At 12.3% G+C, this 12285-nt stretch overlaps 1 non-coding gene across 1 annotated transcript, besides 18 other annotated features; it reads right to left on the reverse strand.

Moving 5' to 3' along the window:
- Window positions 1–46: 46 nt before the first annotated feature.
- Window positions 47–142: a microsatellite.
- Window positions 143–237: 95 nt separating this feature from the next.
- Window positions 238–292: a microsatellite.
- Window positions 293–731: 439 nt separating this feature from the next.
- Window positions 732–782: a microsatellite.
- Window positions 732–796: a microsatellite.
- A 1985-nt stretch (window positions 797–2781) lies between these two features.
- Window positions 2782–2884: a microsatellite.
- Window positions 2885–4137: 1253 nt separating this feature from the next.
- Window positions 4138–4168: a microsatellite.
- A 640-nt stretch (window positions 4169–4808) lies between these two features.
- Window positions 4809–4844: a microsatellite.
- A 105-nt stretch (window positions 4845–4949) lies between these two features.
- Window positions 4950–5015: a microsatellite.
- Window positions 4962–5017: a microsatellite.
- A 36-nt stretch (window positions 5018–5053) lies between these two features.
- Window positions 5054–5092: a microsatellite.
- Window positions 5093–5716: 624 nt separating this feature from the next.
- Window positions 5717–5792: a microsatellite.
- Window positions 5793–6808: 1016 nt separating this feature from the next.
- Window positions 6809–6842: a microsatellite.
- Window positions 6843–7089: 247 nt separating this feature from the next.
- Window positions 7090–7143: a microsatellite.
- A 1426-nt stretch (window positions 7144–8569) lies between these two features.
- IMG5_151810 lies at window positions 8570–8641 on the reverse strand. The gene has a single exon. It is a non-coding gene; the product is annotated as a tRNA-Arg (tRNA).
- A 261-nt stretch (window positions 8642–8902) lies between these two features.
- Window positions 8903–8943: a microsatellite.
- Window positions 8944–9741: 798 nt separating this feature from the next.
- Window positions 9742–9811: a microsatellite.
- Window positions 9812–9818: 7 nt separating this feature from the next.
- Window positions 9819–9869: a microsatellite.
- Window positions 9870–10221: 352 nt separating this feature from the next.
- Window positions 10222–10311: a microsatellite.
- An 835-nt stretch (window positions 10312–11146) lies between these two features.
- Window positions 11147–11203: a microsatellite.
- Window positions 11204–12285: the final 1082 nt, after the last annotated feature.

Genomic DNA, 12285 nt, shown 5'->3' on the forward strand with positions numbered 1-12285 from the left:
TTTAAGATCTTTTACATTTTAAAAATACTTTTATATAAATGATTTTTTTATTATAATAAATTTTTTATTTTTAAATTATTATTTATTATATTATTTATATATATATAGATTTTTGTATTATAAATAATTAATTTATTTATTAATATTTAATATATATAAAATTTATTAATTTTAATAAATTTCAATAAAAATTTTTAGTGAATATTATTTATTTTAATTATTTATAGTTTATTTATGTATATATAAATATATATATATATATATATATATATAAATATAATATATATAATATTTTTATTTATAGATTTTTCTTTTTTTTAAAAAAAAATACTAAATAACTAATAAAGTCTAAATATATATAATTTAATTTTTTTTTTTATATTGAAGAATATGTATTATAAATATATAAAGTAAAAAATATGTAGAAATTAACAAAATTAAATTTCTAAAATAGTAATAACAAAATATTTAAAGAAAAATATTTTAATGTCTATGAAAAATTTTAACAGATATTGTAAATCCTATATTAAATAATATAAATATAAAAAAATATAAAAATAATTAAATATATTATTATATATTTAATTTTTATTTTAATATATATATTTTAAATAGAGCTTTGGTACTATAATTCTTTTTTGTTTTAATATTATCAAATATATTGACATAAATTAATAAATAAACTTTTATAAATGTAAAATAAAATTACAAAACAATAACATATAAATTTTTAAATATATTATTTTATGATTAAATATAAAAATATTTTTTTATATTAAATAATAATATATCATTTATTAAAAATATAATAATAGATAATGAAATTTTATATTAGATTATAATGAATATATATATATTATTTAATTATATAAATAACATAATGTTTGTAGAAAATAAATAAAAGAATTTATATATAATATATATATATATATCACAAATTAATTTAATTAAAATTATATAATATATGCTTATATTAAAATAAAAACAAATATGATTGAATATATAAATTCTAATTTTGGTGTTTACCAAAATCTATTAATAAATTTATTAACATATATACCTTTTATAACATCAATAATAACTTTAATCTATATTTCTAAATAAGAATCCTTAATAAAGAAATTAAAATAATAATACCCTTCGGAAATATCTAAAATATTATAAAAATCAAAGATAAAAATATTTTTAAAATAAATCTTTTCCTTCACAAATTTATGTTTAGATATTACATATTTATATTTATATTCTTATAATCACTAAAAATATTTAATAATTTATATTTTTTATATTTTATAAACATTATTTTGGTTTCTGAACAGCTTAATTTTGCACATAGAATATAATAATTTTGGCATAAATAGTTAAATTTTGATTTTTAATAATCTTTTAATCTTAATATCTAATTCTTATTTTTTATACTAGAGTAACTTTAACACTTATTAATTAATTTTGTTTGCTTTTTCCTTTTCGAATTTGCTTTTTATTACCATTTACGCTAATAATTTCCTTTTTTTGAACAAAAAAACTCTAAATTCTTACTTAAATAGGCCTTTAATAGATTAAAGTGAACAAGTAGTTGATGACGAAACAAAACAAAAATACTAAAACAATTAAGATTAATAGGAAATAGAAAACTAATTTTTTTATGAGAACTTATAAAAAACATGTGATAAATTGGACAATTTATAAAAATAGTAATATAATACTATAATAAACATAAAATTAGCTGGATATTAAATAAAATAGAAAACACTTTTATATGTTATTAAATTTGAAAAAAATAGTGAAAAATTTACAACTGCAAGATCTCACAAAGAATTTAAATAACTTTAGCTGTTATTAAAACAAGAATATGAGAATAATAGTAAAATATAAATACCCGAATTACCTGAAGGTATAAAATAGAATTAGAAAATCACAAAAAACCTTATTTTATAAAAAATTGAGAAATATAGTGTTTTTTTGAATTATTTAATGGAATTAGATATTTAATCGAAATAAATTGACTTGTTTTTATTAAATAACGAGCAATACTTGTATTATGATAAAACTTTATAAAATTTAATCAGAAAAAATACTTAATAAGAAATATTGAGTAATCAATATTAATAATGAGTGTATGAAATATTTTTTTGATTTTTTTTTTTCCGAATATAAATTAGTATTTTATAAATATTTTTTTTTTGTATAATTAAAAAATTTTTGTTATATCAAATAAAAAAAATGAAAAAATAATAAAATATTTAATTTAACGCTGTAACACCTAAATTTATACTTTAATTATAAGAAAAGCAAAAAGAAATTGAAAAAGAAGATTAATTATAAAAAATAATTGAAAGATAACTAAAAAAATAGGAGTATGATATAGAAAATGCATAAATTATATCGAATGATGAATAAGAAGATAATAAAGAAGAAAATTTGAAAAATTTTAAGCCAATTTATGTATAAAAAAAAGACAGGAATAAAAATACAAATATAATGGATTTAAAAAAAGAAATCGAGATAAGAAAAGAAAAAAATATTGAAAAAATATAAGAATAGCTTTAAAAACATTAATAATAAGGAGATAAAATTAATACTAAAAGAAATGTTTAAAATTTAACAAAAGCAATTCAAAATTTTGAAAATAATAAAAACAAAAAACTAAAAACTAACTTATTGTCCTTTTAAGATGATTAATGAATTATTTATTTAGAATTTTTATCTATTTATGTTTATATTTAATTTTATAAAAACTGGATTGATAGACATAATTTTTTTATTAATATTAATAAAAAAATAAAATAAAAAATATTAAGTTTTAATTTTATAAATTAATAATTTTATGAAAAAAAAATATTTATTTTTTTAAGTAATTAATAAATTTATATAAAAAAAAAAAAAAAAAAACCTATAAGAATATAAGAAAATTAAATAATAAATTATTTGCTTTAGTAATATAATGTGAAAATTATAAGGAAAACATAAATTATATTAATTATATGTAATTTTAGAATATTTAGATATAAAATACTTATTAATAAATAAAGATATTATATTTTGTCTATATCTTAATATAAAAAATATTATTTAATCAATATAATATATAGCATATTTAATAAAAGAAATAATTTTATTAATATTTTTAATAAGATTAGTTAAATTATTATTACTCTATAATTATTAATATAAATTAAATTTAAAATATATGACAATATTTTCGTAAATATATAATATATACGTAAATAAAATCATAATGAAATAATAAAAATAAGTAAAATTTTACAAATCTAATAGTCAATGAATAATATCAAATAAATTAAAATATGCATTTTCTATAATTAAAATATAAAATTATATATATTTTTAAAGATAATATTAAAAAATTGCAACAATAAAAAAACAAAATCTATCGATTTAAACAAAAAGAAAATCTTTAAAAAAAATTATAATAATAAAATATTGAATAAATATTTTTTTTTAAAAAAAAAATCTAAAATATTAATTAAAAATGGATATAAATAATTTATAGATATAAGAATTTGACTTTCAAAATGATTGGTTAAAAGGTAATTATTATAAAAATAATTTTATAAAAAAATAATATAAAAAACATTATAAAAATATAAAAAAAATAAAAATTCTACTAATTATATCATTTTAAAAGGAGAGGAATATGCTTATATCCTTTAAAATAAAGACTTATATATTTAAAAATATAACTTGTAAATATATCCATAAAAAACCCATCCGAAAAATATATATATTTAGCCATAAAGTTGTACTTAAATTTTTTATTTTTATATAAAAAAAAAAATTATTACAACCTATAATTTTTATAAAAATATAAAGATGGATAAATATATTATGTTTAAGGAACTTGTATTGGTTCTTCATTTGGGTTTCCTAGAGTGGATTTTAAAAAATAATACAGATGGTTTTATAATTTTATTTTTTTATATAAATTAGTAAAAATTAAATAAATATATAAATGTATTTTATATAGGAAAAAAATGAATTTTACTACAAATTTACCGAAAAAAAATCCATTAGTTACTTATATAGTCGCTTCAGCAGAAAAATGTTAAAAAATAAATAAATAAGTTGATAACTTTATTTATAGAATGCATTCCGTTATTCTTTATTAAGATATATTAAATAATACTTCTATAAATAATAATTCTATTATATTATGTCACATAAGAAAGATTTTCAAAAAAAATGATATTGTTTATAATGATAATTTTTATTTTAATTAGAAATATAGAAAAGTAAGTAAAAAAACTAAAAACCTAAACTATAATTAAACTCTTCTTCAAAAAAATCAAGTGAAATAATCTAGTTTATTTAAATAGAATAATAATTTTAACTAGATAATATATATTAAAATAAACATTATTTTTAATTGAAATAATTTTTTATTTCTAATGCATAAAGACATTAAAATAAAGCATTAATTAAAATTAAAAGTAATGAAAACATTATTGAAAACGAACTTAAAAATAAAGAGAATATTAATTATATGAATCTTTTTATTTAATTACTTTAAAATTGATGAGAAAAATTGTAAGTTTTCTATTTTTAATAAAAAAAACTTTAAAACTATAAATTTATTTTGGAATTTTTAATAATCTTTATAGATTAAGATTATTTAAAATTTCAACCAATTTTGAAAAAAAAAAAAAAAAAAATATATATAAATATCTATAAAATTAAATATTTTGTAATAATTATATATAGAGTTCGATTTTATAAAGTTATATTTAAATATTTTTTTTTTTGATATTTATGAAAATTTGATAAAAAATAAAATAAAAAAATACTTAATATATATATATATATATATATATATATATAAATATTTTTTATTTTAGTTATTAGTTTATTATAAATATGTTTAATATATTTAAATAATTTATTATATTTTTATATATTCTTTATATAGTATTTATAAATAAATAAATTTAAATTTTATTTATTTTTATAATTTATTATATTAATTATTTTATTTAATTAATAATTAATTATTATATAAAATATAAATATTATTATTAATAACTTGTTTTATTTTTATATATTATATATTTAATATATATATATTATAAATATAATTGAATTTTTATCTTTATTATTTTTAATATTAAATGGGATTATTTTTTAAATACATAAAAATAAAAAGTATAAAAAGTTTAAATAATTTGCTAAAGTTTTTCAAATCAAACAATGAATAATATTATTTATATCTTATCAATATCCTATATCAATTTAATCAAATCATATAAAGCAAAAAATAAACTAAATCTAATTAATGTAAGAAACCAAATATATCTTATAATCAATTAAAATATATAGAATTTATTTATGGAAATCATTGTTTTATTGTATTTTTTTATATTCTAATAAATAATAATTACATAATTTATAATTCGATATTATATTGGTAAAAAATAATTGAATAGTTTCTTTAACAATAATTAAATATTAACATTTATGAACATATAATAATAATAATAGTAATATTTTTGATATTTAAAATTAATATAATATAAATTATTATATATTAAATATAATTATATTTACAATAAAATAAATTTATTTAACATAATTATTATAATACTAAATATTAATTTATTTGTTTTTATTAAATACATTTATATATTTTAATATTTTTTTCATAAAAAAAATAAAAAAAACAAAATATTTATTATATCAATTATAATTAAATAATCTTAAGATATATATATATATATATATATATATATATATATATATATATATATATATATATATATATATATATATATAATATAAAATAAAAATTAATTTCATATTTATATATTATAATAAGAAGAATAATTAAATGATCAATTATTAAATTAATTACAAAAAAATTATTTTATTTATATAAATCTCTTAAAAAATTAGGCAGAAAGAATATAATAAATTTAGTTTTATCTTATTAAAAGTTTTATCAATAGCAAATTTTGTATAAATATTCGTTCGATTCATGCGAATTTACACGTTATAACTAATTTAATGTTTTATATTCACTATTCCATATGAATTTCATGAAATGTTTTTCGATTTTTATTCGTATAGTTGAATTAAAAATACAAAAAAAAAAATTTAAATAAATAAAATATAATTCTTATAAAAAATACTTTAAATAATTATATTTAATTAATATTTTGTTTTATAATTAATTTATTAAATATAAAATAAACAAAAAATTAATATTATATATGTATTATAAATTTAAATATAATTATAATAATATTTGATTATATAAATATAGATATTTTTGTTATAACTATAAATAAATTAAGAAGAGTTAATTGTTTTTGATTAATAAAATTAGGTTAAATTATGAACAAAAATAAAAAAAAGAAAATATCTTATATGTAAAAAAATAATATTTCTTATTATTTCCATTTCTCATTATATTATAAGGTTAATTGGTTAACATTTTTTGTTTTGTTTCTTTTTTAATAACCATATATTAACGCATTTATATAAAAGTGAAAATATATAAAAAGCATATAAATCTACATATGCATTTGATTTGTTTAAGGAATTAAAATATTTTACTTTAAGAAAGTATGCGTAAATTAAATATTAATGAAAACTAAATATGTATTATATGATTTTTAGTATCTAATGAATATTTTCATACTAGAAATGCAAATAAAAATAGCAACAAATTCGTATTCCCGCGTGTTTATAAAAACTAATAAAAATTGAAGAAAATTATTATATATACAATACTTCATTAATTATGAATAAAATTAATAAAAAAATCTTAATAAAATATACTTCTTTATAATTAATATATATATATATATATATATATATATATATATTAATTTAAATATTAAACCAAAATTTAAATAAATAGAATTAAATAAAAAGTTTTTAAATATTATTATTAATGCTATAAAAAAATAATGTAATTTTTATTTTATAGATATAATTAGATGTCTTAATATCTATAAAAATAACTAATTCATTTGTTAAAAATAAAAAAATCATAAAAGAAAACTATAAAAATATCTTTTTAAAGTATCAAATAATAATATGGCTTATTAATATAATACTTTTTACCAATTGATATATATATATATATATATATATATATATATATATATATATATATATATATATTCCTATAATTTTATTTTTTAGTTTCTCGATAATCATAAAATATAAATAATCAATGGTTATTTATTTTTTACGTTTGTTATAATAAATTAGAAGATAGAAAAGTTAAAGCAATTTAAATATTTAAGTTATAATAAAATGAATGCTATAAAAAATAATAGAATGAATTCGAAAACAAGTATAAAAATGTATTAAATATAAAAAAACATAATTCTAAATATAATATACATAATAGAATTTAAAATCAAAAATATCACAGATTAGTACTTTTTATGAAAGAGAATAAAATACAAGATTAAATTGTAATTCTTCTTTATAATTAAAATATTAATATTAAAAATCATATTAATAAAGTATTGATATTCAATTTATTAAAGAGTATAATTAATTTTTATATATTTTTTTTTTTATAAATAGAAAAATGTTGGTACAAATAAATATACTTTTAGAAAAAATATAATTACTAATGTATTTTTAAAATAATATGGAATTTATTTAATAATACAAAAATTAATACTTTAAATGAATATTAAAATTGCTAAAATGATTATAGTAAAAAATTAAAATAAATATAATAAATTATATATATATTTAATATATTTATATTTTATATCTAAATATTAGAAAATAGAGTAAATTTTATTTATAAAATTATTTAATGTAAAATTATTTATAATTTATTCTTTTTTTTTTTTAAAAGAAAAAGTTAATTTAAAAAATAAAAAAAAATAATAAAAATAATAAAATATAGAATCCTTAATTTATTTAGAATATTTTGTTTATTAAATTGATAAAAAAGAATACTTATCATTATATTTTGAAATCTAAACTAAAAAAAAAAGTATCGTATTTTAGGAAATCCTTATTATATAGTAATTTAAATAATTAAAGGAAATATCAATTCTAATAATCTAGTTCTAGATTGGTGGAATTTATGAGTTTTTTATTCGATATTTTAGTAGGGATGCCACTTTTTAATAATGAGACAGAGGATAAAAATTTTTCAAGAATTTCGATGGAATATATGCTGATTTCTTGAAACCAAAAATCAAATAAATACCAGTATGATTTAAAAAAAAATATATATTACTTGTTAATATTTTTTTTAAAAAAAACAAAACTCTCGTTTCTACAATAAAATAAAGAAAATTATATATTTTTTGATTTTTTGTTAAAAAAAAAATGTTCAAGTAATAAAATGGAAAATATATATAAAATAATAAAAATAAATTTTAATGAAGAAATTAATAATTTAAATTTTATTTTTATTAAAAATAATATAAATTGAATAAAGATAATTATTAAGATTATTGAAGATAAATAAAAATTAAAATATATAGTATATATTTATATATATATATATTTATTTTTCTTTTTTAAATAAATTAATATTAAAATAAATTTCTACTTAAAAAAATAAAAAAAATGGCAACCAGGGTGGGACTCGAACCCACAACCTTCAGATTAGAAGTCTGCTGCGCTACCATTGCGCCACCCGGCTGAGAATAAGTATAATAAAAATATAAAAAAATATATTTTATTAGAAATATTGAATATTTACTATATATAGAATTAATAATTATATCTTTACATAATTTTTATTATTTTTATTATCTTTTTAATTTTTATTTTTAATAAAACAAAAAAATTATCATTTGACAATAGTGTAAATCTTTATTTTAAAATAAAAACTATATGACTATATTGTTTTGTATTATATATTTTTATGTAGCATATCAAATAATACTATTTCTATATTTAAAAATTAATTTTATCTATAAATATTATTATTATAAATTATTTATATGTTTTTTAAATCTTATATATAATTTTATTCTTGGATTTATTTTTTAATATTAAATTTTTTTTATATATTATAGTCTTTTAAGTTATAAGAATAACATAAAAATTTTTACAGTATAATAATTTTATATATGGAGTAATTAAAAAATTATATGAGTATTAAGTTTTATAATTTTTACTTTTAAAATGGATTTAGATAAATTTTTTAATTTATAAAATAGATATAATTAAATTTAAGAGAACTTAATATATATGAAAGATAAAAAAAACATTAAAACAAAGAACAATTTATGTGATGTTTTATATATTAAAAAAGGAAAAAAATATAACATCCAATTTTTTATAATTGCTACAGGTAATCATATTTAAAATAATAAAAATAAAAAATATATTTTATTAATAATTTATTGAAAAATTACATATATAATTTTATGCACCTAAATATTTTTAAAATAATTATAATTATACTCAAAAACATTTCAAATTTAATATATTAAAATAAAAAATATTTAATATATTAAATATAAATTATAATTAAATTATATATATATATATATTTTTATATTTAATATAAATATATATCATAATTAGTTAGAAATTGAAAATATTATTTTTTTAGAAAATATATAAACATATTATATATCTTCACAATTCAATTTATACTAATAATTGCTAAACACCATATATTATTTATTAAATTTAATCTTTATAAAAGTTTTATTGTTGATTTTATTCAAATTATGATTAATACTTTTTCAAAAATTAAAATATTTAATTAATAATTTATTTTAAATGATTTTATTTATTTTTTAAATTATTTTATTCTTATATATATTATTATTAAATTTATTAGCTTATTTATTCTTTTTATTAGAAATTATTTATTTATTATTTTAATTAATTATTTTATTTAATAATTTTATTTATATTTATTTATTCATCACAATTTATTCCTTATTAACAAATTTTGCATAAGTTTTATTAAAGTTTATAATTAAATTATTATAATTAATATTTATATTAGTCAATTTATTAAGTTTAATAATTTATAACTTAATTATTATTAATTATCTATTGATTTAAAATATTTTTTTCTTATTAATAATTATTGTTTTAATCAATTTTATATTATTCAAATTATTATAATATTAAGACAAGATCATTTTTTAATTATTCTATTTTAGAATTTAATAAATTATTTTAAATTTACAAATTTAATATTTAATCTTATTTTTGATCAATAGATTCATTGCTAATATTATTTACATATTATTGAATTTATTATTATTTTAGATATTATTATTATTATTATTATTATTATTATTATTATTATTATTATTATTATTATTATTATATTTATTATGTATTTTCAATTTTTTTAATCTTTATCTTTTTTTCTTATTTTTAAATATTATTAATTATTTTATCTGTTATATTTGTTTATTCTTCATTATTATTTTCATTTTTTTTAATATTTACATTTTCTTTCTTTTTTTATTAAATTTATTCATATTTTTGGTTTAAATCGTCTTAATTTTACTATTGGTTATTATTTTAATCAATATTTTTATTAATTATTTATTTTTATATATTTTATTATATTTATGTTTATATTTAATTTTAGTCTTCATTTATAAAAACTAATTAATTATTATTTTAAAATATTATTTATTTTTATTCTTATTATTTTATTTATTATAATTATTTAATATCTTAATTTTTTTAATCGTTTTACTATTATAAATTTTATATTTACATTTTTTAATCATCAATTTAATTATTCATATTATTTAATTTTATTTGTAAATTACATTGTTCTTTTTAAATATTTAAAATAATTTATTATTTTTAATTAAGTTATTATTCTTAATTTTAAATAATTTAAATATTTTTTTATTCATTTTCAATTTTTATTTATAACTATTTTTAAATTTATTCATTAATTTATTAAAATTATTATATTTTTTATTCAAAAGTCATTATTTATTACTAATACTAATTTTATTTTTAATTAAGAAGATTATTATATTAATTAATTTGTTATTTTAATTACTAATTATACTATATTTACATTTTTTCGATTATTTAATTATTATTTTACAATAGCTGATTTTAATCATTTTAAAAAAATTATTATTAGTCAAATATTTATTAGTTTTTTTAATATTCTACTTCTATATTTTTCTCTTTTAAATTTTTAAACTATTTATTTTTATTATATTCATTAATTATTTAGTTATTATTATTTTATTGATTATTTTATAACACTTACATTATTTAAGCATTATTTTATTATTCAATTTCTTATTAAATCAAACTTATTCTTTCTTTTATTTATTATATATCAATTCTTTTTTTTGGTTCTTTTTATATTATATCATTTATTAATTCAACTAAAGAATTAGGTTTAATCTTACTCCATCCTTAAGCTTCTCTGTATAAGTTTTAATCGCAAATAAACATATTTTAGTTATCTTGTGTATATTATTAGTAAATTTAATTATATATCTGATGTAGTTATTTATAGTCTTTTACTATTTAATATATTTAGCCTTATTTGATTTGCATTTTAGCCTTTAAATAGTTTTGATCCTGTAATAAGTTCATGTATAATACATCCTAAAGACCAAATATCTACTTTTTTATTATATTCTAAATTTTGTAAATCAAGCATTTCAGGTGCCATATAATTAATAGTCCCTACTTTTGTCTTTAAATTAAAATGTAAAATATAAATTGCAAATATTTAATTATTACTTTCATTATTTCTTATGTTTTTCCAAGTCCGTAATCGGCTAATTTTAAAATTATATCTTTCTAATTACAATATTTAATTAATATATTATCTAGTTTAATATCTCTATGAGAAAGGTTATTATCATGTAAAGATTTTAATCCATTAAGTATTTACAAAATAAAATCTAATACTTCATTATTATTTAATTATCTGTTTAATTTTTTATATAAATATTAGCTTAAAGAATATTCACAAAGATCCATAATAATATAATAAATATCTTCTTAATTTTATATTATATCAATAATTTATAATAAATTATCGTTTCCTTATATTTTCTAGACTTCACGACAAATTTATATTTCTTTTTCGAAATATAGATTTTAAGTCAATCCATCATGTAGCTTTGATTTTAGCTCTTTTATTGCAACCTATCAATTTTTATATATTCCTTTATATACACACGCGAACCCTCCTTATCCAATTTTTTAATTTTCGTAAAAATAACATTCATTAGTTATTTATTTTTTCATATTTTTTTTTTATTGTTTTTTATAAATTTATATATAAGGGTATTAAAATAAATAATAACACCTTATAAGGCG

Source organism: Ichthyophthirius multifiliis (genome assembly GCF_000220395.1).
Source record: "Ichthyophthirius multifiliis unplaced genomic scaffold scaff_1120509251164, whole genome shotgun sequence".
Lineage (NCBI taxonomy): Eukaryota > Ciliophora > Oligohymenophorea > Hymenostomatida > Ichthyophthirius > Ichthyophthirius multifiliis.